The following is a 5,915-nucleotide window of genomic DNA, read 5'->3' as shown; positions in this document are numbered from 1 at the left end:
GGGAGAAATAACTCACCCTCGATAGATGAACTGATCACGCTTCATAGGTTGCGCTGGCTTGGCCACGTGTTGCGTATGCCAGTCGACCGACTTCCTCGAAGGGCTCTTTTCGCACAACCACCTGAAAGGGTGGAAGAGAGCCAGAGGCGGTCAATGACTTGGCAGCGAAGTATGAAAGTAATTAGCAGCAAACTCAGCTGCGCTGGTCACTACCGTCTTCCTGGATGGGGACCCCGAGACGGGCCACATCAATGGTTAGAGACATTGTCATATATGGCCCAGTCGCGCCCTCAATGGCGCTCGTGCATCCAAGCTATTGCCTTCAATGCATAGCTCCTTTTCCAACCCTCTCACCACTTGACAGCCCACTGGCAGTGCTGGATTTATGAACCAATTTATCAGCTCCGCCTGCAACGCGCAGCTACCTCCCCCTCCCCCCCCAAACCATCGGTGAACGAAACTGCGGCATCAACAACCACTGTACGACGAGTACGCGGTTATTACAGCTGACAATGATGACGATGTCCATGGCGTTCCCGTTGTCACTTTCTGTTGCAATTACCTAAACGAGTGTCTGGAGGTGTAGACTCCTCGGAATGATTGTGGCAGGATAGCATGAAGTACCCATCACGATCAACTTTTGTTCACCTTCACAATATGGTTTATAGATAAATTATGGTTATAGAGCAGTGAGGCATCGGTGTCAGACAGTGGTGTCATATGATGACGGAGAAACTGGACCCCATCACGAAGAGACTGGACCATACCATGGTGTGATGCTTTGCGCCCCTCCACGACTGTTAGGCAGAATGCCACACGGATCCCGCTTTGCCGCACGTCTTTAGGCTCTGCTACGGCCAAGAACTCCATCCCACGGAAGATTGGCCAAGAACCGGGACACTTGCCGGTCCGGCATCAAGGCGAGATCTGATTGGTCAGAAATCTGGACCCAACAGCCAATCGTGACCCAGTATTGGCCAGATGCCGGTTGCCAATAGCGCACCCAGAAGTTCCAGAAAGCTATTACCGCTTACGCTATATATACGAAGCGCTGTACAACTGTTCTTGACTTCGTTTTGGGCGTTAATAGACCTTGTGCACCTTTGGTGGTTGTTCTGACGTGGACGCTAGCTCGGGAGGCTCAGACCGAGAACTAAGCTGAGGAAAATACCGTTACTACAATTGGCGAACGGGAACCCACGATGTCAATCGGATTTGATCAGCTCCGAGAACTATTGCAGCAACAACAAAAGCAGTTTGAAGAAGCGCAACTGAAGCTCATTGAATCACTGACTCAGAAACTGCATATCCAGACAGCAGCAGTCAGTACTGGTGAGTCTTCTGTTTCCTCAACTGATGCAGCCGCGGCCTCAATTACGGAGTTCACATTTGACGCTCTTTCTGGTCACACTTTTGACTCCTGGTTCAAGCGGTACGAAGACATGTTCAAAACTGATTTTTCCAAATTTGACGATGGATGGAAAGTCAGACTATTGCTGCGAAAACTCGGCACACCGGAGCATGAACGGTTCACAAATTTCATTCTCCCCAAGCTGCCCCGCGACCTCAGCTTTGATAAAACGGTCAGAACACTGTCCCAGATATTCGGCGATCAAACATCACTGTTCAATATCCGCTACCAATGCCTTAAGTTGGCCAAGAAAGATGATGATGATTTCATCACGTTTGCCGGTGTTGTCAATCGAGATTGCGAGCGCTTCAAGCTCAGCTCAATGACGGAGAATCAGTTTAATTGTCTCATTTTTGTATCCGGCCTACAGTCATCCCAGGATGCTGACATCAGCACCCGGCTGCTTAATAGAATTGAACAGTATGCCGAAATGAAGTTGCAGAGCTTCACCAATGAATGTCAACGCCTCATCAACCTGAAGCACGACACGGCTATGATCGGTCAGTCACCTGTGCCCTCATGCAGCTGTGTACAGGCAATCAACTCCAGCGTGCCCAGAAAATCCGACAAGAAGCCCAATCGAAGTCAGGGTAAGCCTCCCACTGGTTGCTGGCATTGCGGTGAGTGGCATTTTGCTCGTTATTGCCGGTTCAGTCGTCACAAATGTTCCAGGTGCGGTTGTCGCGGCCAAAAAGAAGATTTGTGTCGACCTCAAAGACTGCAGCCACCCGCACACCACCGTTCAGCCCACAAATCGCGGTCCAACTTTGTTGACGGCCACATTCAAGGTTGATTTCGCCTGCCGAAGGAAGTTCCTGACGTTTCGTATCAACGACATCCCAGTTCGTTTGCAACTTGATACTGGCTCCGATATCACGCTGCTCAGTGAACGAACGTGGAAACGAATCGGTAAGCCACATGACGGCTCCACGGCCGTCAGTTTACTCTACTGACCGATCACAAGCCACTCCTTGTTGTGCTTGGCTCGAAGAAAGGAATTCCGGCATATACTGCCAACCGGCTCCAGCGCCGGGCCACTCTGCTTCTGGGGTACGACTTCAAGATAAAATACCAGTCCACCACCAGCCTGGGACAAGCCGACGCACTGTCCCGACTCATTGATTCAAGCAGCCCAGAACCAGAGGATACCGTGGTCGCAACAATAGCTTTGGAACCAGAGGTTAACCATGCAGTATCCGAAGTGGTTCGCAGCCTCCCAGTGACTGCCGACATGGTCCGCCAGGCTACCGATCAAGACCCTGTGCTGCAGCAAGTCATAAAGTACCATCGCAACCAGTGTCCGCGTACCTGCCAAAAAGACGAACTGAGGTCTTACTTCAACCGGCGTGACGCACTATCACTAGCCGATGGATGCAAGTTATTTTCAGAACGTGTGGTCATCCCAATGAAGTTACAACCAGCCGTCCTGAATCAGTTCCATAAAGGGCACCCGGGAACAAACAGGACGAAGTTCATTGCTCGGAGTTATGCCTACTGGCCTTTGATGGAATCTTAGATCGAGCAAGTCTCGAGATCTTGCCTGCGGTGCATCGAAGCATCCAAGTCACCGGTGAAAACCTACCTACGCTCGTGGCCACAACCGACCGAACCATGGTCTTGTCTTCGCATCGATTATGCAGGCCCAGTGGGTGGCCAACATCTTTGGTTTTGGTCGATGCTTACAGCAAATGGCCGCAAGTTTTTTCAGTGAACAGCCCCACAACTGCCCTCACAGTCCTGGAACTCCGGCGATTGTTCAGTCGCGTTTGAACGCCAGAGACTACTGTGTTCGACAAAGGCAGTCAGTTTACGTCGTCGGCGTTCGCCGACTATTGTCGGGAGTATGGCATAATGCATATACGCTCGCCGCCATTTCCCCACAGTCGAACGGCCAAGCGGAACGCTTCGTTGACACTCTGAAGCGGGCACTTCTGAAATCTAGAGAGTAGAGTTCCTGCTGGCATACCGAGCGACGCCAAACCCCAACTCACCTGATGGAATATCACCAGCGGCGGCACTGCTCCGAAGGAGGCTTCGAACACCGGATGACACTAGGCGGCCACAAAAAAGGCAGGCTAGTCACCGCAACACCAGAATGGATGAACAATTCAACCGACATCATGGAAGAACCGCGCGCTCATTCAGCGAAGGCCAGAGAGTGTTGGTTCGTGACTACTGTGGCATACACCCTACGTGGACCCCATGACTCATCCTTCGCTGGCGCGGCAAAGTGCTCTACGAGATTCAAGTTGGTCCAGCCAAGTGGATAAGCCACGCGAGACAAATCCGGCCGACAGATGCACCAATCTTGCCCACAGGACCGAGTGATATGAGTCTAGAAATGCTTCTGGACACTTTCGATCTCGGCACCATCCCAGAAAATCAAGCAGTTTACTTCGACGGATGCCCAGCCTGAACACGTATTACAATCACGACGTTGGACACACACAATGCCAAAAACTCCAGGTCCACGGACAATCATGGAGAACGTGTAGCCGTCACCCTGCGGAGAAAAACAGGTTTTTGTCGCCCGAAATTTCAGCAAGGATAAGTTCCCCGTTGAATTGCTCCACGTTTTATATTGCTCTTTATTTTATACATGCCACAACTCGCTCCTGTAAACAACTGTCAATCACGGTTAGAAACTTTTATTACTGCACACACCTGATTTGCATTATGGCTATCATCACCTGTGCACTAACAAGAGTGCCCCACGACACCCACTCTCTCATACCAGAATGGTCAATGATTAGAGATCTGATATGCAGTCTGCTGTTCCAACCCCCGATTGAGGAGACTTGTTCCGTAGAAGCGGTAGGGTAGTTGCATTTCCCGAAAAAAGCCGCTGCGTTGCGCACAGGTTTTGAGCCAAATGTTTTGGTTGAGGACCGTAATTGTCCTCATGTCTAAGTGTGAGCGCCCTGACAGTAACCCGACCGCGCGTAAAACCATGATACTTACGATACTAAACGAATCATTACCGTAAGGCAACGAAGCACCGGTGTAGATATATAATGTCGTTTCGTTGAGGGTGATGATAATGATGATATCGACGACGATGACGATAAAAAGACTGAAGCGAGAACATGATGATAGAGTTGCGGTGCTCGCAATCTGGATCCTTTATTCTGAAAGCTAGCATCAAAACAAACGATTCCAGTGTACGAGAAGAGTTACCTGTTGTTGTGCTTGCTTCAGTGTGCTAAAATTAAAGCCCGCCAAGTACATCGGCTCTCGGAGTTTGAACACTCGCGTAATGTGTTGCAACCCTCATGTCGGTACTTGGCTTCCTGTTCCTCCAGCTACGGGTATGAAAAATACGGTAGATTGAAAGCATATTTTATGGAGGGGAAAAATTATTACTCCTGTATTTCGAGGGACATTCCGCGATCGCTGAGGTCGGGATACATGGTTCGAGAGGGTGCAAGCGCCGAGTTGTAAATACCCCATCTTGATTGGCTGATATTCTGTTCAATCAGTTCTATAACAGCACAACCGGCTTGTCGATCATCCGTCCAATCGACGTGAACTTCGGTTATTCGTGTCCTGGGTGTTTGGAGTTGTTATTCGTCTTCCAAGATGGAGTCCAAGGGACCTTCCGTGTGTCTGACTGGTGACGCTAAATCATATAGTTGCTCAATGATATCCGTGGCCCTCGTGCCATCAGCGTTTGTCCGTACCTTCCGACTGGATTTAAATAACCTCAGCCAAACTATGGAGTCCAACCTTCCGTGTGTCTGACTGGTGACGCTAAATCATATAGTTGCTCAATGATATCCGTGGCCCTCGTGCCATCAGCGTTTGTTTGTCCCTTCCGACTGGATTTAAATAACCTCAGCCAAACTAAAGCCTCAGTTCCACACCGTTCCGAACCATTCTGCATCCCCTGAATACGTGCGCCGTACACATATCAAATGGTGGGTCTGGAGATGCGCTATGAACGAAATTCTTGTTTGGCGCCACAGCCCAATCATTCACACATACACATAGCACCGGTGCACCTCTACTTGACGAAGTGGTTCACACCAATGCTTCGTGTTCGTTTAGCCCTAGTACACAGACTCTGAAAATCTCCATTCTACTCCCATTGCCCAAGAGGTAGCTAATGATTCATTTGCTCCCGCGACTTGCCTCTTCCAGTGACTGTTTGCTGTTCGCTTGTTCGAAATGACTGAGCTGTTTTACTGGCCTGACTTTCCCCCGACCGGATAAAATATCTGGTAGCTGGAGTTATTTACGAATGCACAAGCCGCACTTATGACTGCTTGGATGGTTTTCCACCTTGCAGATCTGGCAGCATGCACGAGGGATGAAAACCTCGTGTGGTGGACGGGTACGCCCTGCAGGGAGGGTCGCCCTGCTACGTTGCACCATGGTGCGTTCGTATACTCGCCACCCCTCCAGTAGCACGGGTGTATCGCCCATCGCCGGTGGTTCTGAGTCTGGCCTTTAATTCAGGAAAACAAAAAAAAAGAGCAACGTTGCTGTTTGTCTGTAGCTGGAT

The sequence above is a fragment of the Opisthorchis viverrini genome, assembly GCF_000715545.1.
Source record: "Opisthorchis viverrini unplaced genomic scaffold opera_v5_193, whole genome shotgun sequence".
Classification (NCBI taxonomy): Eukaryota; Metazoa; Platyhelminthes; class Trematoda; order Opisthorchiida; family Opisthorchiidae; genus Opisthorchis; species Opisthorchis viverrini.
Note: the sequence above shows the minus strand (reverse complement) of the source record.